This window comes from Moschus berezovskii, chromosome 10, assembly GCF_049115385.1.
Source record: "Moschus berezovskii isolate FMDL1 chromosome 10, NW_MosBer_1.0, whole genome shotgun sequence".
NCBI lineage: Eukaryota > Metazoa > Chordata > Mammalia > Artiodactyla > Moschidae > Moschus > Moschus berezovskii.
The window spans coordinates 10,141,660-10,168,148 of record NC_142469.1 but is presented as its reverse complement, the minus strand read 5'-3'; positions in this window follow the sequence as shown (position 1 = coordinate 10,168,148).

The window sequence follows — 26,489 nt, the reverse complement described above, 5'->3', positions numbered from 1 at the left end:
TAGTACTGTAGAAGACTCCTGAAAGTCCCTTGGATAGCAAGGAGATCAAACCAGTCATCCTTAAGGGAGATGAACCCTGAATATTCTCTGGAAAGACTGATGTTGAAGTTGAAGCTCCAGTATTTCTGATGTGAACAGATGACTCATTGGAAACGTCCCTTATGCTGGGAAAGGTTGAGGGCAGAAGGTGAAGAGGGCATCAGAGGACAAGAGGACGGTATGGTATCACCGAATGCAATGAACATGAACTTGGGCAAAACTCTGGGAGTTGATGAGGGACAGGGAGGCCATGTGTGCTGCAGTCCATGGGGCCCCAAACAGCTAGAAATGAGTGGTCAACTGTATAACAAAAGTCCAAGATTGATCACTAAAGTACTGTGAGCATTGATTTTGAGGATACAGATAAATTTTATTGAGTGAATGATTTTCAAATATGGAATCTGTGAACTGTGAAGATGAAATGTCTCAATTCAGTTAAGTCCCTCAGTCATGTTTGACTATTTGTGACCCCGTGGACTGCAGCACTCCAGGTTTCCCTGTCCATCACCAACTCCCAGAATTTGCCCAAACTCATATCCATTGAGTCTGTGATGCCATCCAACCATTTCATCCTCTGTCTTCCCCTTCTCCACATGCCGTCACTGTTTCCCAGCATCAGGGTCTTATCCAATGAGTCAGTTATTCCAATCAAATGGTCAAAATATTGGAGCTTCAGCTTCAGCATCAGTCCTTCCAGTGATTATTCAGGACTGATTTCCTGTAGGATTGACTGGTTTGATCTCCTTGCAGTCCAAGGGACTCTCAAGAGTTCAACACCACAGTTCAAAAGCATCAATTCTTTGACACTCAGCTTTCTTTATAGTCCTATGATCATATCCATATATGACTACTGGAAAAAGCCATAGCTTTGACAAGGTGGACCTTTGTTGGCAAAGTAGTGTTTCTGCTTTTTAATATGCTGTCTAGTTTGGCATAACATTTATTCCAAGGAGCAAGCATCTTTTAATTTCATGGCTGCAGTCACCATCTGCAGTGATTTTTGAGCCCCCCAAAATAGTCTCTCACTGTTTCCATTGTTTTCCCATCTATTTGCATGAAGTGATGGGACCAGATGCCATGATCTTAGTTTTTTGAATACTGAGTTTTAAGCCAACATTTTCACTCTCCTCCTTCTCTTTTATCAAGAAGCTCTATAGTTCTTTTCTTTATGCCATGAGGCTGGTGTCACCCGCATATCTGAAGTTATTGATATTTTTCCCAGAAACCTTGTTTCCAACTTGTGTTTAGTCTATCCTGGAATTTTGCATGATGTACTCTGCATATAAGTTAAATAAGCAGGGTGACAATATACAGCCTTTACTTACTCCTTTGCCAATTTGGAACCAGTCTGTAGTTCCATGTCCAGTTCTAACTGATGCTTCTTGACTTGCATACAAATTTCTCAGCAGACAGGTAAGGTGGTCTGGTAGTCCCATCTCTTTAAGAATCTTCCACAATGTGTTGTTATCCCCAAAGTCAAAGGCTTTGGTGCAGTCAATAAAGCAGAAGTAGTTGTTTTTCTGGAATTCTCTGACTTTTTTCAATGATCCAATGGGTATTGACAACTTGATCTCTGGTTCCTCTGTCTTTTCTAAATCCAGCTTGAGCATCTGGAATTTCACGGTTCATGTATTGTTGAAGCCTAGTTTGGAGAGTTTTGAGCATTACTTTGCTAGCCTGTAAGATAAGTGCAATAGTGTGGCAGTTTGAACATTCTTTGGCATTGCCTTTCTTTGGGATTGGAATGAAAATTGACCTTTTCCTTTTCCTGTGGCCACTGCTGTGTTTTCCAAATTTGCTGGCATATTGAATGAAGCACTTTCACAGCATCATCTTTTAGAATTTGAAATAGTTCAACTGGAATTCTATCACCTCCACTAGATTTTTTTGTAGTGACACGTCCTAAGGCCAACTTTACTTCACATTCCAGGATGTTTGGGTCTAGGTGAGTGGTCACACCATCATGGTCATCTGGGTCATGAAGATATGTTTCATATAGTTCTTCTCTGTTTTCTTGCCTCCTCTTCTTAATATCTTCTGCTTCTGTTAGGTCCATAATATTTCTGTCCTTTATTGAGCCCATCTTTGCATGAAATGTTCCCTTCGTATATCTAATTTTCTTGAGGAGATCTCTAGTCTTTCCCATTCTATTGTTTTCCTTTAGTTCTTTGCATTGATCACTGAAGAAGGCTTTCTTATCTCTCCTTGCTATTATTTGGAACTCTCATTCAGATGAGTATATCTTCCCTTTTCTCCTTTGCCTTTCACTTCTCTTCTTTTCTCAGCTATGTGTAACTCCTCCTCAGACAACCATTTTGCCTTTTTGCATTTCTTTTTCTGGGGATGGTCTTGATCATTGCCTTGTGTACAACATCATGAACCTTGGTCCATAGTTTTTCCGGCACTCTGTCTATCAGATCTAATCCTTTGAATTTATTTGTTACTTCCACTGTATAATCATAAGGGATTTAATTCATAACTAAATGATCTAGTGGTTTTCACTACTTTCTTTGATTTAAGCCTGAATTTTGCAATCATAATCTGAGCCACAGTCTGCTCCCAGTCTTGTTTTTCCTGACAATATAGAGCTTCTACATTTTTGGCTGCAAACAATATAATAAATATGACTTCTGTGTTGACCATCTGGTGATGTCCAAGTGTACGGTCTTCCTTTGTGTTGTTGGAAGAGGGTGTTTGCTGTGACCAGTGCCTTCTCTTGGCAAAATTCTGTTAGCCTTTGCCCTGTTTCATTGTGTACTCAAAGGTCAAATTTGCCTGTTACTTCAGGTATCTCTTGACTTCCTTCTTTTGCATTCCAGTCCCCGATGATGAAAAGGACCTCTTTTTTCTGTGTGTTAGTTCTAGAAAGTCTTGTACGTCTTCATAGAACCACTCCACTTCAACTTCTTCAGCATTACTGGTTGGGACATAGTCTTGGATTACTGTGATTTTGCATGGTTTGCCTTGGAAATGAACAGAGATCTTTCTGTTGTTTCTAAGATTGCACCCAAATACTGCATTTTGGTCTCTTGTAATGTTTAACTGTTTAAAAATATAATGTTTAAGTATGACTTTCTTTCACCCTTGGAGATTCAGTGTGCTACCTCATATTCACTAATAAATTACTTATATTTCAACACTATACTAGACGGTTCCATATTTGGAAGACTATCCTAATATGGCATTGGCACTGATAGTTCTTTCTAATTCACTGGAATCTTGATAGAATTTTTTAAAATTATTTTAAGGATTTGTATTTTCTGTGATGTTTGTGATTTATATTATTTTATATTTACTGAAATTGCTAGTGTGTTATATTTTTCAATTCTTAAAAGTAATGGTAAGTAATTTAGAAATAACATCAGTGAAACATATAATGTGCCAGGCAATAGGTTAGATATTGTATGGTTTACAAAACTCTTAAGAATGATTTATAATCTTCCAGGTAGCATAAGGCAGTTTTTTCTTTCTTTTTTATTGGAGGTTAATTACTTTACAATATTATATTGGTTGATTTTGCCATATGTTGACATGAATCCGCCCCAGCTGTACATGAGTTACCCTTCTTGAATCCCCTTCCCACCTCCCTCCTCCCCTTATCCTTCCTCTGGGTCATCCCCGTGTACCAGCCCCGAGCATCCTGTATCATGCGTCAAACCTGGATTGGTGATTCGTTTGACTATGATAATATACATGTTTCAATGCCATTCTCCCAAATCATCCCACCCTCACCCTCTCCCACAGAGTCCCAAGGACTGTTCTATACACCTGTGTCTCTTTTGCTGTCTCATATACAGGGTTAAGGTTACCATATTTCTAAATTCCATATATGTGCGTTAGTATACTATATTGCTGTTTTTCTTTCTGGCTTACTTCACTCTGTATAATGATATCTTATGAATACTTTTTTTCCAAAACATTCTTGAAAGGAAACCTTAATTAAAAATAAAAATAAATATGGATACATATTTTATATTTACACACATAAGGTACCATTTATATGATTATTAATTACTTTGATACATCCACATTTATTTTGGGTATTACTTTTCTCCTATCTGAAGAGAATCTTTTAGAATTTCTTACACTTGATTTCGTAGTGATTAATTTTTTTTTTAAACTTCCCTTGGTGCTGAAAAACTTCATCTTAATTTATCTTATATATTAATTACTTTTTCTTAATGTAGTATCTTAATACATTTTCACTTGATATAAAATTCTAGATAGACATTTTAAAACATTTGGTCTGCTTCTCTTTTTTCCAAGGTATTTTTTTCCTTATGGTCTGTTTCATTTTGGATGGTTTCTCTTTTTTTTTTTTTTTTCTGGAAAACCCATTGAAATTTTTTTTTAATTTATTCATTTTAATTGGAGGCTAATTACATTATTGTATTGGTTTTGCCATACATTGACATGAATCTGCCCCGGGTGTACATGTGTTCGCCATCTTGATCCCCCCCTCCCACCTCCCTCCCCATCCCATCCCTCTGGGTCATCTCAGTACACCAACCCCGAGCATCCTGTATGATGCATTCAACCTGGACTGGCGATCCGTTTCACATATGATAATATACATGTTTCAATGCCATTCTCCCAAATCATCCCACCCTCGCCCTCTCCCACAGAGTCCAAAAGACTGTTCTATACATCTGCGTCTCTTTTGCTGTCTAATATACAGGTTTATTGTTATCATCTTTCTAAATTCCTTATATATGCGTTAGTATACTGTATTGGTGTTTTTCCTTCAGGCTTACTTCACTCTGTATAATAGGCTCCAGTTTCATCCACCTCATTAGAACTGATTCAAATGTATTCTTTTTAAATGCTGAGTAATACTCCATTGTGTATATGTACCACAGCTTTCTTATCCATTCGTCTGCAGATGGACATCTAGGTTGCTTCCAGGTCCTGGCTATTATAAAGAGTGCTGTGATGAACATTGGAGCACATGTGTCTCTTTCAATGAAAAGATGCTCAACATCACTCATAATCGAGAAATGCAAATCAAAACCACAATGAGGTACCATTTCACGCCAGTCAGAATGGCTGCTATCCAAAAGTTTACAAGCAATAAATCCTGGAGAGGGTGTGGAGAAAAGGGAACCCTCTTACACTGTTGGTGGGAATGTAAACTAGTACAACCACTATGGAGAACAGTATGGAGATTCCTTAAAAAACTGGAAATAGAACTGCCATATGACCCAGGAACCGCACTCCTGGATAGTTTCTCTTGTTATTTTTCAAGTACATTGATACTTTTTCTTTGTTGACTAATCGACAGTGAATCTTATCAGAATGCTGCTGCTGTATATCAGAGTATTTTTATTAAAAATATCAGTTTTTTTTTTTCCTTTTAGAATTTTCATCTGGGAATATTTCATATCTTTCATTCTTCACCTCATTATGCTCATGCTTCTTTCTATCTATATAAGCATGTGAAACCTATTTGTAAAAGCTGTTTTGCTGTTTGTAAAAGCTGTTTTGCCATCCTTGTCAGCAAACTTAATACTTTCAGTAATATTTGAATCTGCTTTTTTAATTGTACAATATTTCTTCTAATTAGAGATTAAATTTTCCAGTCTCTTTGTATGTCTAGTTATTTTGGATTTGATGAAGAAAATTTTATTTTTTTGTTATGCTGATTTGTGTATGTGTGTGCACATGTACATGTGTATATTACTTTAAATAATGTTGGATTTATCTTGGTACTCAAGTAAGTTACTTGGGATAGGTTTATTCTTCTTGTGGCTTGCTATTTTTTTTTCCTTTTTTCTTTTGGATGGTCCAGAACAGCGTTAGTTAAAGGCCTGTTTAGCATTGGGGATATATTAAGGGGATATATATTAATATATTACTATTAAGGGGATATTCTTAGAACTCTATCCAACGTCTCATGTGCTCTGAAGTCTTTACACCCTTGCTGGTGTGAATATGAATGTTTTTTAAACCCTGTGTAGGATCTTGGAATAATTTATTTGACTGGTTTTTAATAGTTCATTCCTGTGGCTGAAGGATTTTTTTCCCCCATGTTTCCACCGATCTGAAGGTTTCCATCTGCAGATATATGGAGCTATCTCTTATTTTTCCTCATTTTTTCTTTAACGCTTCCCTGAAAATTACACCTGACTTTTAGACTAGACTAGCATTTCTAGTCTCCCACATCTGTCTCCTAAACTACATTATATTGCCAGATTCTGTTGGGATTTCACCTTCCAGCACTGCAATCTAAAAGCTGTATTCAAGAAGTAAGTTGGAGGTAGCACTTACTTCTTTTTCCACTTTTCTCCTGGTCCTGTATCTTCTGTTGTCCAATGGTTAAATGTCATTGTTTTTTATGTTCTGTCCAGTTTTCTAATTATTTAAGATGAAAGGGTATTGAAGGTTATTTCATTAGTCTTGGAAGCAGCAAGGCTGGAACCCCTCTTAATAAAATAGATAAACATGGATCTATTCTGCTTGAAGTGAGAGTGAAAAGCTTGGCTGCTGCAACCTAAGCTTTACAGGCTGCCCATGTGGCACCGTGCTAAAGAATCTTCCTGTCAATTCAGGAGATATGGGTTTGACCCATGGGTCAGGAATATTCCCTGGAGTAGGAACTAGCAACTTGCTCCAATATTCTTGCCTGGAAAATTCCATGGTCAGAGGCGCCTGGTGGGCTACAGTACGTGAGGTCACAAAGAGTCGGACATGACTAAGAGACTGAGCAGACATACATTTCTTCTCTACCCCACAGTATCTCCATGGTAAAGCACAGGACCTTAAGAACATTCAGGGAGGTGAATCACGGTTTGAAAATAGCTCATCTAGGAATGGAATATCAGCTTAGTAATACGTGGGCAATTAAAATACACTTTCATTGATTCAATATGTATTTATTGAATATATGCTGTGCTTTTGGTATTATAGAATACAATAATGTGCCTTAGTATCAGTTCAGTTCATTTCAGTCGCTCAGTCGTGTCTGACTCTCCGCGACCCCATGAATCACAGCATGCCAGGCCTCCCTGTCCATCACCAACTCCCGGAGTTCACTCAAACTCATGTCCACAGAGTTGGTGATGCCATCCAGCCATCTCATTCTCTGTCGTCCCCTTCTCCTCCCGCCCCCAACCTTTCCCAGCATCAGAGTCTTTTCCAGTGAGTCAACTCGTCGCATGAGGTGACCTCAGTATACTCTCAGTCAAATAGCATAGACACATATGTATGAAAATAATTACAAAGCAGTAATTACAAATAAAACCTAGTAGAATTGGGAAATGGAAATGTCTGCCTGAGGAAATTTGAGTTTCGCTGAGCTTACAACATTTGTTCCATTATGAATAAACAGTGGGATTATGCCAGCTGTGTAATATATAATGAAACGTCCAAGGCAAGGGGAACAGGTGGGCAAAGGGCAGTAGCTTGGTTTGCTCTAGAAATCACAAGGAGTCATAATAACTTGAAGATTCTAGATGTGTTGGTCATCTCATTAAGTAAGTTCAGTTCAGTTTAGTCGCTCAGTCGTGATTGACTCTTTGCGACCCCAGCACGCTAGGCCTCCCTGTCCATCACCAACTCCCGAAGTTCACTCAAACTCATGTCCATAGAGTTGGTGATGCCATCCAGCCATCTCATTCTCTGTTGTCCCCTTCTCCTCCAGCCCCCAATCCCTCCCAGCATCAGAGTCTTTTCCAGTGAGTCAACTCTTCGCATGAGGTGGCCAAAGTTTTGGAGTTTCAGCTTTAGCATCAGTCCTTCCAATGAACACCCATTATTGATCTCCTTTAGAATGGACTGGTTGGATCTCCTTGCAGTACAAGGGACTTACAAGAGTCTTCTCCAGCACCACAGTTCAAAAGCATCCATTCTTTGGTGATCAGCTTTCTTCACAGTCCAATTCTCACATCCATACATGACCACTGGAAAAACCACAGCCTTGACTAGACGGACCTTTGTTGGCAAAGTAATGTCTCTGCTTTTTAATATACTATCTAGGTTGGTCATAACTTTCCTTCCAAGGAGTAAGCATCCTTTAATTTCATGGCTGCAATTAGCATCAGCAGTTGATTTTGGAGCCCCCCAAAATAAAGTCTGACACTGTTTCCTCTGTTTCCCCAACTATTTCCCATGAAATGATGGGATCAGATGCCGTGATCTTTGTTTTCTGAATGTTGAGCTTCAAGCCAGCCGCGAGACTGCTGCACAACTGACCACACACAGAAGCGTGGTCAAGAAGAGCTACCTCACGCCCGTGATCAGGGGCGGCTGCCAAGCGGAGCTACCCCATTAAGTAAAGCAGGTGCTAAAATGTAAAGTCATTTTATTATAAAATTTAGATTCTATAATTGACATTAAGCAATTGATTATACTTTAAAATATCTATGGTTTAGAAAGGTAACATTAACTGCAATTTGGAAAATAGCTTAATACTAGCATTCTTAACACTGACTGCAAATTACACTATTTCAGTAGCTTTAAAATATATAGATGTCTGGGGCATACCAGACAGAGATTATGGTTCTGATTCTGAGTTCTTGTTCAAGAACAGTATTTTCCCAAGCTCCATATATTCATATAATTTGAAGCAAAATTAAACTTATTAAAACTTTATATTAATAAGAGAAAGATCAGTGAAATTGTTAGCTATTATGTTATCTGTCTCTGATAGAATTGATGGGCAACTATAACTAACTATAGCTAATGCAAAAGCAAGGTAATTGGCAAGGAGGAGACCGAGTGACCCTAGACAAGCAGGTGTAGAGCCTTGATTCTCTAAATGTGATATCTAAATGAATTGACTGGGATATTTTTCTAGAATTCAGAATTTTTAAATGTTTTTTTTTAAGCCCATCCAATTTGTATATTTGGTATAGCATGCATTTCCCAGGGCTTCCCTTGTAGCTCAGTTGGTAATCCACCTGCAATGCAGGAGATCTGGGTTCAGTTCCTGAATTGAGAAAAGCCCCTATAGAAGGAAAAGGCAACCCACTCCAGTATTCTGGCCTGGAGAATACTATGGACTGTATATTCCATGGGGTCACAATTGTCCAAAATTATTATGTGATTCTGAATCAGAGCTTGATAATTGCACTTCAAAAGGAAGTGCAGCCTGAGGCAGTTGTAAAATAACTTAATATAGCTTTTTACAACTGTGCATTCTATAGTATTTTTTCATTTGGCGAAATTTTAACTGTTAATGATTTTGGCATTGTGCTTTGCACCATTTATTAAATAAAAAAATTTAAAAAAGGAAAAATATTTTTGAGATGCTTAGAGATTTTTTTTATTAGATTCTGAAACATGAAACATAAAGGTAGAAAAATACTATAATTCCAACTACCTGACATTCTGGGAAAAGCAAAACAATGGAAATATTAAACAGATCATTGACTGCCAAAAATTTAGTGGGAGAAGAGTATGAAAAGTTGTAGAACAGGGGATTTCTACGACAGCAAAACTACACTGCACTATACTATAATACTGGATATATGCCAAATTATAAATTTTCCCAAATCTGCAGTGTTTACAATAAGTTTGAAACCTCTTGTAAGCTATGAATAATGACATTTTGGTGATAATGATGTTTCAGTGTAGATGCATCTAATGGAAACAAGCACACTACTCTGAGGAAGGATGTTAAGAATGGAGAAAGTTTTACACAAGTGGGAGCAGGGGCTATATGCAAAATGCTATTCAATATTGCTGCAAACCTAAAACTACTCAAAAATAAAGCCTATTTAAGTAACCTACATTAATTTTGTTACAAATAAAAATTCCTTTCATGTCATACAAATGTATGATTCAAAATGAAGTTTTTGGAAAAGTAAAAATAAAGACGTAAATTAAAATAAGTAAAAGCAAACAAAAGAAATTCTCTCTATATATTTTTTTGCTTAACACACATATATACTCATATGCTCATAGATATATAGAGAAAATATTTCTCTATACAGTGCTGCCCTCCTATTTAATAATAATAAAAAAAATGTCCATGATTTACTAGGTTAATATTTTCTCTGTCTTGAGAATTTCAACATATTATCTTTTGACAAATTTATAGTATTTACTTCATACTTCATAAGGTTTTCTCAATAGTAGAATATTATTTATCCTAATCAGAACTTCAGAAAGATTGAATTTTTATATTCACAAATATAGACACATTAAAATTTTCTTCCGAGAAATAGTAGAAACATCAGGAAAGATATTTTTCTTTGATAGCATTAGTTATTCTGTGTTACATAGAATTGCAAAAAAGAAATGCTATTGCTTTTAAGAGCTCTAAAGATTACATTTATGAAACCTTAAACTTTGTATTTCAAAAAGAACCTTTTGAAAAAGCTTTCTAACCTGTTATGTAAATGACTGGCCTATTTTTAAATATTAAGATTGTTTTGCTAAACATGTAACTTTCTCTGTTTCAGAGGCCACAGTCTTAATATTTTTTGCCCCAGTGCGGCTGTATGGGAAGGAGCATGTCAGGTAAAATATCTTTGAGAACAGAAATACTTGGAATAATTTCAATTTACTAGAAAACGATTTGTTTCTTATAAGATGCTTAATCTACCATGTGAACAAATAAATCAAAATAAAATAGGGAGAAGAGGAAGTATGCCTTGTTAAAAGAAACTCACTATATTATTTTGGATCAACTTTTTGAGTAAAATCAATAATAGTACATTTAGTCCACACATAGAGTTAAAATTAATGAAACATTAATATAAAATTATGTAAGCAAAGGAATTGAAGGTCCATTGTTTATTCAACATATTTAACTGACTCTTCCCTAAAAACTTTCTTGAATATCATCTGCTTTTTTGCAGTGAAATTCAATGTAGATAACTAATGTTAGATTTGGAGCTCAGAAAAATAAAGTATGAAACTGTTTCCACTGTTTCCCTGTCTATTTCCCATGAAGTGATGGGACCAGATGCCATGATCTTTGTTTTCTGAATGTTGAACTTTAAGCCAACCTTTTCACTCTCCTCTTCACTTTCATCAAGAGGCTTTTGAGTTCCTCTTCACTTTCTGCCATAAGGGTGGTGTCATCTGCATATCTGAGGTTATTGATATTTCTCCCGGCCATCTTGGTTCCAGCTTGTGCTTCTTCCAGCCCAGCGCTCCTCATGATGTACTCTGCATATACATTAAATAAGCAGGGTGACAATATACAACCTTGACGTACTCCTTTTCCTGTTTGGAACCAGTTTTTTGTTCCATGTCCAGTTCTAAATCTTGCTTTCTGACCTGCATACAGGTTTCTCAAGATGCAGATCAGGTTGTCTGGTATTCCCATCTCTTTCAGAATTTTCCACAGTTTCTTGTGATCCAAAGAGACAAAGGCTTTGACATAGTCAATGAAGCAGAAATAGATGTTTTTCTGGAACTCTTTTGCTTTCTCCATGATCCAGAAGATGTTGGCAATTTGATCTCTGGTTCTTCTGCCTTTTCTTAAAACTGCTTGAACATCAGAAAGTTCACGGTTCACATATTGCTGAAGCCTGGATTGGAGAATTTTGAGCATGACTTTACTAGTGTGTGAGATGAGTGCAAATGTGCAGTAGTTTGAGTATTCTTTGGCATTGCCTTTCTTAGGGGTTGGAATGAAGACTGAACTTTTCCAGTCCTGTGGCCACTGCTGAGTTTTCCAAATTTGCTGGCATATTGAGCGCAGCACTTTCACAGCATCACCTTTCAAGATTTGAAATAGCTCAATTGGAATTCCATCACCTCCACTAACTTTGGTCACAGTGATGCTCTCTAAGGCCCACTTGACTTCACATTCCAAGATGTCTGGCTCTAAGTCAGGGATCATGCCATCGTGATTATCATGGTCATGAAGATATTTTTTGTACAGTTCTTCTTAATATCTTCTGCTTCTGATTGCAGCCATGAAATTAAAAGACACTTACTCCTTGGAAGGAAAGTTATGACCAACCTAGATAGCATATTAAAAAGCAGAGACATTACTTTGCCAACCAAGGTCCGTCTAGTCAAGGCTATGGTTTTTCCCATGGTCATGTATGGATGTGAGAGTTGGACTGTGAAGAAAGCTGATCGCCGAAGAATTGATGCTTTTGAACTGTGGTGCTGGAGAAGACTCGTGAGAGTCCCATGGACTGCAAGGAGATCCAACCAGTCCATCCTAAAGGAGATCAATTCTGAGTGTTCATTGGAAGGACTGAGACTAAAGCTGAACTTCCAATACTTTGGTCAACTCATGCGACGAGTTGACTCACTGGAAAAGAATCTGATGCTAGGAGGGATTGTGGCTGGGAGGAGAAGGGGGCGACAGAGAATGAGATGGCTGGATGGCATCACCGACTCGATGGACATGAGTTTGAGTGAACTTCGGGAGTTGGTGATGGACAGGGAGGCCTGATGTGCTGTGATTCATGGGGTCGCAAAGAGTCGGACACGACTGAGCGACTGAACTGAACTGAACTGAAGGATAGATTGCAGCCATGAAATTAAAAGACGCTTACTCCTTGGAAGGAAAGTTACGACCAACCTAGATAGTATATTAAAAAGCATAGACTTTACTTTACCAGCATAGGTCCGTCTAGTCAAGGCTATGGTTTTTCCCGTGGTCATGTATGGATGTGAGAGTTGGACTGTGAAGAAAGCTGATCGCTGAAGTATTGATGCTTTTGAACTATGGTGCTGGAGAAGACTCGTGAGAGTCCCTTGGACGGCAAGGAGGTCCAACCAGTCCATTCTAAAGGAGATCAATCCTGGGTGTTCATTGGAAGGACTGATGCTAAAGCTGAAACTCCCGTACTTTGACAACCTCATGTGAAGAGTTAACTCACTGGAAAAGACTCTGACGCTGGGAGGGATTGGGGTGGGAGGACAAGGGGATGACAGAGAAAGAGATGGCTGGATGGCATCACCGACTAGATGGACATGATTTTGAGTGAACTCCGGGAGTTGGTGATAGACAGGGAGGCCTGGTGTGCTGTGATTCATAGGGTCGCAAAGAGTCGGACACGACTGAGCAATTGAACTGAACTGAACTGAATGTTAGATTGTTGTTGTAGTTATTCAGTCACTGTATTTATATTTAAACTTTGGGTAAAATAATATGGGTTTCCCAGGTTTCTCAGCTGGGAAAGAATCTATCTGCAATATAGGAGACTCCTGTTATATTCCTGGGTTGGAAAGTTCCCCGGGAGAAAGAATAGGCTATCCACTCCAGTATTCTTGGGCTTCCCTGGTGTTTCACATGGTAAAGAATCTGCCTGCAATGTTGGAGACCTGGGTTTGTTGGCTTGGTTGGGGAGAATCCCTGGAGGAGGGCATGGCAACCAACTCCAGTATTCTTGCCTCGAGAGTTCCCATGAACATTGGAGCCTGGCAGGTACAGTCCACAGGGTTGCAAAGAGTCAAACACTACTGAGCAACTAAGCACAGCACAAAATGCATGTGCCTACAAAGAAAATGTGACTGCAGGGGGGAAATAAAAGGAGAGATATTTAAACCATACTTAAAGGAGACATATTTGAACATTGCTAAAGGAAATTTACAGAGAACCAAGAAAGAGTTCAGTTCAGTTCAGTCTCTCAGTTGTGTCCGACTCTTTGCGACTCCAGGCACGACAGGCCTCCCTGTCAATCACCAACTCCCGGAGTTCACTCAAAATCATGTCCATCAAGTCGGTGATACCATCCAGCCATCTCTTCCTCTGTTTTCCCCTTCTCCTCCTGCCCCCAATCCCTCCTAGCATCAGAGTCTTTTCCAATGAGTCAACTCTTCGCATGAGGTGGCCAAATTATTGGAGTTTCACCTATAGTATCAGTCCTTCCAATGAACACCCAGGACTGATCTCCTTTACGATGGACTGGTTGGATATCCTTGCAGCCCAAGGGACTCTCAAGAGTCTTCTCCAACACCACAGTTCAAAAGCATACATTCTTTGGCACTCAGCTTTCTTCACAGTCCAACTTTCACATCCATACATGACCACTGGTAAAACCATATTGACTAGACAAACCTTGGTTGGCCAAGTAATGTCTCTACTTTTTAATATTCTAACTAGGTTGGTTATAACTTTCCTTCCAAGGAGTAAGCGTTTTTTAATTTCATGGCTGCAATTACCATCTGCAGTGATTTTGGAGCCCCAAAAAGTAAAGTCTGACTCTGTTTCCACTATTTCCCCATCTATTTTCCATGAACTGATGGGACCAAAAGGGTAAAAAATGCATAAAGAACAAAGAGAAAAACAAAGCCCATTGAACAAAATTAATTTGCCTAAAGAAATGTTTGTGGCCTCTGCATCTGCTATACAACTCCACTGTCCTTGACTGCCTCAAACAGAAATGAAGATATCACCAGTAACCACTATTTCCTAAAAGTTCTTGAGAGATTTAATGGACAAATAGGAAAAACTGACCTGATTAAATTGTTCACTGAATATTTTAGTTTCTTTAGTCTGTCCTTAAAGGCAATTTGTTCCAAAAGAAATTTGAGAAAAACCTCAGAAGGGAATGTTCAAGACTCTAGCATTTCCCTATCAATCATGGTCTAATAAATAATCTGGTGAATCATGCATCAGTGGGCATTATTCTTGGACTCGATTTGGAGAGAACATAAAAGCATAGGAAATATTACACCATGGATATAAGAAAAGGACCTTGACTTGTGTTAAATACATATCATCCAGATGATAAAAGGTAGCTGAGTGGTAGAGATATACCTAAGCCAGATGCATTAGTGTTTAGGAAGTCTGACCCTGACTATCCCTGGGTTTAAAGCTTCATAGAGTAGTGATTCTCCTGGAATGGCTCTACTCTTGTTATGGAGGGTATGAGACTCATCATCGGGTGTCAGGACCTCTGAGGTACTACTGACTTCCTGCTCTGACTTGCAAGCCTGGTAGGTAGCATTGAGAACACACACTCTCACACACACACACAAATATCCAATATACTGGCTACTTGTAATAAATAAAAATAAAAAAGATAAAAGGAATAAATAATTCCAGCTATCCTAAGTTTGCATTTTGACCTTCAGTTACACTTTGTATTTTGCACTCCAACAGCAAGGAACATTGGAAGATCAGCTCCATGAGAGTTTCATTTACCAAAAAAAGAAAAAAAATAGCTGAATGATAGTTTGGTTTATGTTCTTTACCTCCTTTAAAAAATTCAATCCTCCTAATAGTATCTGAGATAAGAAATTATCTATAAATTTTGGAGAATTGAAAGTGAATTCTGGAACCAAGAGATGGTTTTTCCAAAATAACAGTGATAGCAACAGGTTTGTACTTACATCTATTTCATCATTTTGACCAAGAATTTCACAATTACAGAATTTTACTGCAGAAAATGACACTCAGGAATAAATAGGACTAAAGAGGACTTTGGAGAGGTCAAATTCAAATTTACTTCCTTTGATACTAAGTGACTTTTTCAAGGTCAGTGAATGATACAGAACTAGGGTTCACATCTCTGGAATTCTGTATGCCAATTGATGGTGTCGGCTACTTGCATTTGCTATCTTAACAAAATATTTCTTCCATCCATTACACATCATTTGGGTAATGTTCAAGACACTCGCACCCTAGAGACTTAGTATTGTAATCATTAAAAAAAAAATTATTGAAGTGTAGTTGGTTTACAATGTTGTGTTACCTTCTGCTGAACAGCAAACTAAAATGACCTTTTTTTTTTTTTAAAGCCTAGCTGTCTCCTTTCATTTTTTTTTAAATTTTTTTTTTAATAGGAGGCTACTTATTTTAAAATATTTTATTGGCTGGTTTTGCCATACATTGACATGAATCCGCCCCGGGTGTACATGAGTTCCCTTTCCCGAACCCCCCTCACACCTCTCTCCTCCTTTTATCCTCCCTCTGGGTTGTCCCCACATACCAGCCCCGAGCATCCTGTAACATGCATCGAACCTGAAGTGGTGATTCGTTTCACATATGATAATATACGTTTCAACGCCATTCTCCCAAACCATCCCACCCTCACACTCTCCCACAAGTCCCAAAGACTGTTCTATACATCTGTGCCTCTTTTGCTGTCTCCTATACAGGGTTATCATTTGCATCTTTCTAAATTCCATATATATGCATTACTATATTGTAATAGTGTTTTTCTTTCTGGCTTACTTCACTCTGTATAATAGGCTCTAGTTTCATCCACCTCATTAGAACTGGTTCAAATGCATTCTTCTTAATGGCTGAGTAATACTCCATTGTGTATATGTACCAAAGCTTTCTTATCCATTCGTCTGCAGATGGACATCTAGGTTGCTTCCATGTCCTGGCTATTATAAACAGTGCTGCAATGAACATTGGAGTACATGTGTCTCTTTCAATTCTGGTTTCCTCGGTGTGTATGCCCAGGGATGCAATTGCTGGATCATATGGCAGTTCTATTTCCAGTTTTTTGAGGAATCTCCACACTGTTCTCCATAGTGGCTGTACTAGTTTGCATTCCCACCAACAGTGTAAGAGGGTTCCCTTCACTCCACACCCTCTCCATCATTTATTGCATGTAGACTTTTGGATTGCAGCCATTCTGACTGGTGTGAAATGGTATCTCATTGTGGTTTTGATTTGCATTTCTCTGATTATGAGGGATGTTGAGCATTTTTTCATGTGCTTGTTAGCCATCTGTATGTCTTCTTTGGAGAAATGTCTGTTTAGTTCTTTGGCCCATTTTTTGATTGGGTCGTTTATTTTTCTGGAATTGAGCTGGAGGAGCTGCTTGTATATTTTGGAGATTAATCCCTTATCAGTTGCTTCATTTGTTATTATTTTCTCCCATTCTGAAGGCTGTCTTTTCACCTTGTTTTTAGTTTCTTTTGCTGTGCAGAAGCTTTTGATTTTCATTAGGTCCCATTTATTTATTTTTGCTTTTATTTCCAATATTCTGGGAGGTGGGTCTTGGAGGATCCTGTTGTGATTTATGTCAGAGAGTGTTTTGCCTATATTCTCCTCTAGGAGTTTTATAGTTTCTGGTCTTACATTTAGCTCTCTAATCCATTTTGATGTATTTTGTTGTATGGTGTTAGGAAGTGTTCTAGTTTTATTCTTTTACAAGTGGCTGACCAGTTTTCCTAGCACCACTTGTTAAAGAGACTGTCTTTTCTCCATTTTATATTCTTGCCTCCCTTGTCAAAGATAAGGTGTCCATAGGTGCGTGGATTTATCTCTGGGCTTTCTATTTTGTTCCATTGATCTATGTTTCTGTCTTTATGCTAGTACCATACTGTCTTGATGACTGTGGCTTTGTAGTAGAGCCTGAAGTCTGGCAGGTTAATTCCCGCAGTTCCATTCTTCTTCCTCAAGATTGCTTTGGCTATTCGAGGTTTTTTGTATTTCCATACAAATTGTGAGATTATTTGTTCTAGTTCTGTGAAAAATATCGTTTGTAGCTTGATAGGGATTGCATTGAATGTATAAATTACTCTGGGTAGTATACTCATTTTTACAATATTTATTCTTCCAATCCACACACACGGTATATTTCTCCATCTATTAGTGTCCTCTTTGATTACTTTCACTAGTGTTTTATAGTTTTCTTTGTACAAGTCTTTTGTTTCCTTAGGTAGATATATTCCTAAGTATTTCATTCTTTTCATTGTAACAGTGAATGGAATCGTTTCCTTAATTTCTCTTTCTATTTTCTCATTATTAGTGGATAGGAATGCAAGGAATTTCTGTGAGTTGATTTTATATCCTGCAACTTTACTGTATTCATTGATTAGCTCTAGTAGTTTTCTGGTAGAGTCTCTAGGGTTTTCTGTGTAGAGGATCATGTCATCAGTGAACAGTGAAAGTTTCACTTCTTCTTTTCCAATTTGTATTCCTTTTATGTCTTTTTCTGCTCTGATTGTTGTAGCCAAAACTTCCAGAACTATGTTGAATAGTAGTGGTGAGAGTGGGCACACTTGTCTTGTTCCTGACTTTAGAGGAAATGCTTTCCATTTTTCACCATGGAGGATAATGTTTGCTGTGGGTTTGCCATATATAGCTTTTATTATATTGAGATATATCCCTTCTATTCCCACTTTCTGGAGGGTTTTTATCATAAATGGATGTTGAATTTTGTCGAAGGCTTTCTCTGCATCTATTGAAATAATCATATGATTTTTATTTTTCAGTTTGTAATGTGGTGTATTACATTGATCGATTTACGGATATTGAAGAATCCTTGCATTCCTGGGATAAAGCCCACTTGGTCATGATGTATAATCTTCTTAATGTGTTGTTGGATTCTGATTGCTAGAATTTTGTTAAGGACTTCTGCATCTATGTTCATCAATGATATTGACCTGTAGTTTTCTTTATTTGTGGGATCTTTACCAGGTTTTGGGATTAGTGTGATGGTGGCCTCATAGAATGAGTTTGGAAGTTTCCCTTCCTCAGCAATTTTCTGGAAGAGTTTGAGTAGAATAGGTGTTAGCTCTTCTCTAAATTTTTGGTAGAATTCAGCTGTGAAGCCGTCTGGACCTGGGCTTTTGTGTGCTGGAATATTTCTGATTACAGCCTCTAGTTCCGTGCTTGAGATGGGTCTGTTCAGATTTTCTATTTCTTCCTGGTTCAGTGTTGGAAAATTGTACTTTTCTAGGAATTTGTCAATTTCTTCCAAGTTATTCATTTTATTGCCATATAATTGCTGATAGTATTCTCTAATAATCCTTTGTATTTCTGTGTTGTCAGTTGTGATCTCTCCATTTTCATTTCTAATTTTATTGATTTGGTTCTTCTCCCTTTGTTTCTTGATGAGTCTAGCTAGTAGTTTGTCAATTTTATTTACTGTCCCAAGAACCAGCTTTTGGCTTTGTTGATTTTTGCTATTGTTTCTTTTGTTTCTTTTGCATTTATCTCTGCCCTAATTTTTACGATTTCTTTCCTTCTACTGACCCTGGTGTTCTTCATTTCTTCCTTTTCTAGTTGCTTTAGATGTAGAGTTAGGTTGTTTAGTTGACTTTTTCCTTGTTTCTTGAGGTGTGCCTGTATTGCTATGAACTTCCCCCTTAGCACTGCTTTTACAGTGTCCCAGAGGTTTTGGGTTGTTTTCTTATCATTTTCATTCATTCCTATGCACATTTTGATTTCTCTTTTGATTTCCTCTATGATTTGTTCATTTTTCAGCAGCTTGTAGTTCAGCCTCCATATGTTGGCATTTTTAATAGTTTTTCTCCTGTAGTTGAGATCTAATCTTCCTGCATTGTGGTCAGAAAAGATGCTTGGAATGATTTCAATTTTTTTTGAATTTACTAAGGCTAGAATTATGCCCCAGGATGTGATCTATCCTGGAAAAGTTCCGTGTGCGCTTGAGAAAAAGGTGAAATTCATTGTTTTGGGGTGAAATATCCTATAGGGATCTATTAGTTCTAACTGCTCTATTGTATCATTTAAAGTTTGTGTTTCCTTCTTAATTTTCTGTTTAGTTGATCTATCCATAGATGTAAGTGGGGTGTTAAAATCTCCCACTATTATTGCATTGTTATTAATTTCCCCTTCATAATTGTTAGTAATTGTCTTACATATTGCGGTGCTCCTATGTTGGGTGCATAAATATTTATAATTGTTATATCTTATTCATGGATTGATCCTTTGATCATTATGTAGTTTCCTACTTCGTCTCTTTTCACAGCCTTTGTTTTAAAGTCTATTTTATCTGATATGAGTATTGCTACTCCTGATTTCTTTTGGTCTCTATTTGCTTGGAATATCTTTTTCCAGCCCTTCACTTTCAGTCTGTATGTGTCCCTCATTTTGAGGTGGGTCTCTTGTAGACAGCATATATGGAGTTCTTGTTTTTGTATCCATTCAGCCAGACTTTGTCTTTTGGTTGGGGCATTCAACCCATTTACATTTAAGGTAATTATTGATAAGTATGATCCCGTAGCCATTTTCTTTATTGCTTTGGGTTCGAGTTTATACACCGTTTCTGTGTTTCCTGTCTAGAGAAGATCTTTTAGCGTTTATTGAAGAGCTGGTTTGGTGATGCTGAATTCTCTCAGCTTTTGCTTGTCTGTAAAGCTTTTGATTTCTCCTTCATATTTGAATGAGGTCCTTGCTGGGTACAGTAATCTGGGCTATAGGTTATTTTCTTTCATCACTTTAAGTATGTTTTGCCATTCCCTCCTGGCCTGAAGCGTTTCTGTTGAAAGATCAGCTGTTATCCTAATGGGAATCCCCTTGTGTGTTATTTGCTGCTTTTCCCTTGCTGTTTTTAATATTTGTTCTTTGTGTTTAATCTTTGTTAATTTGATTAATATGTGCCTTGGAGTATTTCGCCTTGGGTTTATCCTGTTGGTGACTCTCTGTGTTTCTTGGACTTGGGTGATTATTTCTTTCCCCATTATCTCCTCAAGTATTCTCTCATGGTCTTTCTTTTTGTCTTCTTCTTCTGGGACTCCTATGATTCGAATGTTGGAGCATTTAACTTTGTCCCAGAGGTCTCTAATATTGTCCTCATTTCTTTTAATTCATTTTTCTTTTTTCCTCTATGTTTCATTTATTTCTTCAATTCTATCTTCTAGCTCGCTTATCCTGTCTTCTGCCTCTGTTATTCTACTCTTTGTTCCCTCCAGAGTGTTTTGATCTCATCTATTGCATTATTCATTGTATATTGACTCTTTTTTATTTCCTCTAAGTCCTTATTAAACCTTTCTTCCATCTTCTCAATCCTTTTCTCCAGGTTATTTATCTGTAACTCCATTTTGCTTTCAAGATTTTGAATCATTTTCACCATCAAATTTGAAATTATTTATCAGGTAGATTCCCTATATCTTTCTCTTCTGTTTGTGTTGGTGGGCATTTATCTTTTTCCTTTACTTGCTGGGTATTTCACTGCCTCTTCATCATGCTTATATTGCTCTTCTTGGGGTGGCCTTTCCCTCTTCTGGCAGTTTGTGGAGTTTTCTTTATTATATACGGGTGACTTCTCAAGGTTCCCTGATTAGGGAAGCTTGTGTTGGTGTTCTGTTTGGTGGAGCTGGATTTGTTCTCTCTGGAGTGCAATGAAGTGTCCCGTAATGAGTTATGAGATGTCAGTGGGTTTGGAGAGACTTTGGGCAGTCTGTATATTGAAACTCAGGGCTATGTTTCTGTGTTGCTGGAGAATTTGTGTGGTATGTCTTACTCTGGAACTTGTTGACCCTTGGGTGGTGCTTGGTTTTAGTGTAGGGATGGAGGCGTTTGATGAGCTCCTATTGATTAATGTTCCCTGGAGTCAGGCGTTCTCTGGTGTTCTGAGGATTTGGGCTTAAGCCTCTTGCCTCTGGGTTTTGGTCTTGTTCTTGGAGTAGTCTCTAGACTTCTCTGTCTGTCATTTCCAAGGTGGTTCCTTCTGTTTTAGCTTCTGTTTGCTGGTCTCTTCAGTGTCTAATTTCCACCCTGATACAAGGGGGCGGGTGGACACTTTTTAAGGCTCAGTTGTTCAGTCCTGTTCTGGGAAGGGAGGAACGCTGCAGACAAATATCTCTGGCGTCTGTGGGGAGTGCTCACAGTGTCTCGACCATACTGGGTTTGCCCCCGCTCACAGCACGTGAGTTTTCCCAGTCTACACTGCACAGGCTCTAGGTTGCTCTGCTGGGAACTGTCCGAGGCCGGCGCTGGGGTGTATACACTTCCCAGGTCTGAGCGGCTCAAGTTCAGTTTCTCGGGTACTCCACAAAGGCGCAGACTTGGTTGGACCTGCGTTTTGTGCCTTCCCAGGTCCGAGCAGCTCAGGTGACCAGGTGTTTGGCGAGCACGGTCTCTGCGACTTATCACCTCCCCAGTCCCTGCCACTCGGTTTTCTGGGTGTACAACTGGCGCACCTTCTCAGGTGGATATAGACCGGCCCATCCCAAGAAGTCTTGATTAGCAAGAAGCATGCCTGCAGTTTGTATCGGATGCCTTTCTGGGGCCATGGTTGCCCCCTGTGGCTCTGGCTGACCTCCCTGTCTGTCTTGGCGGGGGATGGGGGATGGGCCGACCGCAGCTGGCTAGCTCTGCTCAGACCTTTGTTCTGTGAGCTTGTCTGGCGGAGTCTTAGGTTAGAGCTTTCCGCCTTTTCTTGGGGAAGCTATCCCAGTCTGCTTTGCTATCCCCAGTTCTCTCAGATTGTTCTTGTGGCATTCAAGCCCAGTCCTCTCTCTAAGCAGTTCAGCCGGCTCCTCTCTGCCCAGCCCCGGCTTGCTAATGGTGTATGCAGGCGTCTGCACTGCTACTCTACTGGGAGTTACCGTTTGGCAGGTAATCTGTGGGTTTTAATTATTTCTTTCTTATTTCCTCCCAGTTATGTGGCCCTCTGAAGTTCCAAGGCTCCCCACAGACTGGTCAGTGAGAGTTTTCCTGGTGTTTGGAAACTTCTTTCTTTTTAAAGCCTCCCTTCCCAGGACAGAGCTCCGTCCTTGCCTCTTTTGTCTCTCTTTTTATCTTTTATGTTTTTTCCTACCTCCTTTCGAAGACAATGGGCTGCTTTTCTGGGTGCCTGATGTCCTCTGCCAGCATTCAGAAATTGTTTTGTGGACTTTACTCCACGTTCAAATGTTCTTCTGATGACTTTGTGGGGGAGAGAGTGGTCTCGCCATCCTATTCTTACACCATCTCATCCTTTTTTTTTTCCTTTTTTAAAATTTCCTTCCCATTTAGGTTACCACAGAGCATTGAACAGAGTTAATGTATTTTTTCTTTTTCTTTTTTTAAAATATATTCGTTTTTAATTGGAGTATGCTTGTTTTACAATATTTTTTTGGTTTCTGCCACATATCAACATGAATTAGCTTTAGGTATGCTCCCTCCCTCTTGAACATCCCTCCAACCCCATCCTACCCCTCTGGGTTGTCAGTGAAGTAAGTCAGAAAGAGAAAAACAAATATCATATATTTATGCCTATATATGTATTTACATATATAGTATATATAATATGTATATGCTATATATGTACTAGTATATCACACTATTAAACACATAATTCTAGATATATTTATTATTAATGCATATATATATATATATATATATATATATGGAATCTAGAAAGATCATACTGATGAACCTATCTACAGGGCAGCAATGGAAACAGACATAGAGAACAGACTTGTGGACACAGTGGGGAAAAGAGACAATGGGGCAAATTGAGAGAGTAACATTGAAACATTTACATTTGTTCTAAGATAATGTAATTTTATGAGGTGTTTATTTAATGACTACATCTTTAAAAAATAGTTACATAGATTTTCAGTGAACCTATCTTGCTGCTGTTACTGGCATAGCAAAATCTTTATCTCCATGTAGCTGGTTAAGGAGGTATTATTATAAACCATATTAAAAGTTATCCAAGCACTTGAAACTAAATTGATTCTTACGCTCCTCAAATCACCAAACTTGAAACAAAATCAGAAACTTGGCAGAATGAGCTTAAATTCTTAAGTGAAAAGACTCAAACATTTCAATCTGAACTACAGACCTTTAAAGCTCTCTCAGGAGTTTTAATTAAGGATAATGCTGTTCTCTTCAGGAAAGAGAAACACACTTTAAAACTTTATGGAAATAAAAAAGCAATAGATCTTAAATCCATGTGAGAACTCAGAGAGAAATACTACATCCTAATCCTACTGCTATAATTGAAGCTATTTTGAAGATTTAATTCTCAGTCCTCCGTTTTTGCCAAAGGCCAACGCTTTTGCATGCCAATGATAAGGTTCAATACCCACATGAGCTCAGAGATGTCTTCCTTGGGGCTTTAGGAAGCAATGCTGTAGATAAACATAGAACTGTCTCTATTATACTAGGAGGAATTATGTATGCACTATAAAGTGCTTTCTCCTTTTAATTATCCCCTTGCTTTTTATTCAAAGTTCTCTGAGCCTTCTCCCACAGAGGCACTATTTTACCTTAGACAACCCTTTCCATTCTCATCCACTGTGATTCCCTTGTCATACCCACTGAATAAAAAGTAACACAAAAATAAATTTTAAAGAATTATTACATAAGACAATACAGTAGACCAGACTTCACCAACAGTACAAAACTGGCCCAGAGCTATGTTTTTTGTATCATGGAGTATTAGAAAATATGGTATTTAAAAAAATTAATTGTTATATTTAAGATAAAGGGTACTATGTTAAATAATTTTAATTTCCTGTTTCTCCTTAAAATCTCAGAAGATCTACTAATATTGAGTCCATGTATTTCTGTGTAGAATCAATAACTCCTACACTTGGTGTTCTGTAACGACTGAAGTGACTTAGCAGCAGCAGCAGCAGTGACTCTAGTTCACCATGTATCCCAATCTTCATATTAATTCAAACATCTTCCTATGGCTTTTGTTTAAGCTTTACATACTTTTGAACTTTCCACATCTGTAGTAAACTTTTATGCATGCAGTACTTATGCATGAAATATTAGTGGTCTGTACAATCTGCAAGCAAAATTCAAGGTCCAAGATATTAACTGATATGTCAGTTTACTGCAGGAAGGAGGTAACTTTATAGCCTTTATAACTGTATTGGAGTGTGAAGCAGCATGTCATTAAAACAGAGAGAGCCACTTTCCAATCCCTCATCTCATTTCAACTTTATCTTTCTCAACTTTCCATTGAAAAGACAAATACAAATAAACCGATATTTAAACAGTACTTTTTACTTTGAAAATGATAACCTAGTATAAAGTAAGTTTCAATTCTCACAATAGAAAATTAGATAATAAATATATATGGAATGATGTTTGATATTACATTCATCAGTTCAGGCCTAGTATTTTTGCCATAAACATCTTTGCTGTAAATATTTTTACCTCATTGACCAAAAGGGATTTCCCAGGTGGGCCAATAAATAATTGGCTACAAAGGGCATCCCAGGTGGCTCATTGGTAAGACATTCACCTGCCAATGCAGAAGATGTAGAAGACACCAGAGACATGGATTTGATTCCTGGGTCAGAAAGATCCCCTGGAGGAAGAAATGGCAACACCCTCCAGTATTATTGCCTGGACAGTCTCATGGAGAGAGGAACCTGATAGGCTACAGTCCATCGGGTCACAAAGAGTTGAACATGATGAAGCAGCTGAGCCCTGAATTGGCCATAAGGCAATTTTGCTATGAACGATAAATGATTGACAATTTGGTGTGATAGTTTGGCTTCATCTAATTGAAATGTGTTAGCATTGATGGCTTTATTGAACTGAGAGATAACAATGGTTTGTTTCAAGAGCTGGTTAATTATTTTGAAACTCACTTTCAGGAGAATGATGTTGAGGGTCTCAAAAACACAGTGTAGAACTTACATTTCCTATAACACTTTGGAATGTTTATCATATGTCAAGAGCAAATATCACTGGAGAAGGTTTTCACAATGCAATAAACAGCTCAGTTATAAATGTGCATCATAGTACTTAGAAACTGATGCCTCTTTTAATGAAAGAAGAAATTTTAGTGAACAAAAAAATGTGTGAAGTCTAAGGAGTGAGAAAGGAAACGGGCTCCAGGCCCACTCCTGTCTGTGCTTTGATATCTACATGTCTGTCGAGACCACCTCGACATGTGACTCTGAGCCAGGCCCTTGTCAGGGCCTGCTTTTCTTTTATTTTTCCTGTCTCCTACATCTCCCCCTTTTTGACTTTGTACATGATGAGACCAGTGATAGACCATTATATCTACTACTGTGGGCAGGAATCCCTTAGAAGAAATGGAGTAGCCATCATGGTCAACAAAAGAGTCCGAAATGCAATACTTGTATGCAGTCTTAAAAACAACAGAATGATTTCTGTTCATTCCCAAGGAAAACCATTCAATATTACAGTAATCCAGGCCTATGCCCCAACCAGTAATGCTGAAGAAGCAGAAGTTAATCGGTTCTATGAAGACCTACAAGACCTTTTAGAACTAACACCCAAAAAAGATGTCCTTTTCATTATAGGGGACTGGAAGGCAAAAGTAGGACGTCAAGAAACACCTGGAGTAACAGGAAAATTTGGCCTTGGAGCACGGAATGAAGCAGGGCAAAGGCTAATAGAGTTTTGTCAAGAGAACGCACTGGTCATAGCAAACACCCTCTTCCAACAACACAAGAGAAGACTCTACACATGGACATCATCTGATGGTCAACACCAAAATCAGATTGATTATATTCTTTGCAACCAAAGATGGAGAAGCTGTATACAGTTAGCGAAAACAAGACCAGGAGCTGACTGTGGCTCAGATCAAGAAATCCTTATTACGAAATTCAGACTTAAATTGAAGAAAGTAGGGAAAACCACTAGACCATTGAGATATGACCTCAATCAAATCCTTATGATTATACAGTGGAAGTGAGAAATAGATTTAAGGGACTAGATCTGATTGATAGAGTGCCTGATGAACTTTGGACGGAGGTTCGTAACATTGTGCAGGAGACAGGAACCAAGATCATCCCCATGGAAAAGAAATGCAAAAGAGCGAAATGGCTGTCTGAGGAGGCCTTCCAAATAGCTGTGAAAAGAAGAGAAGTGAAAAGCAAAGGAGAAAAGGAAAGATATAAGCATC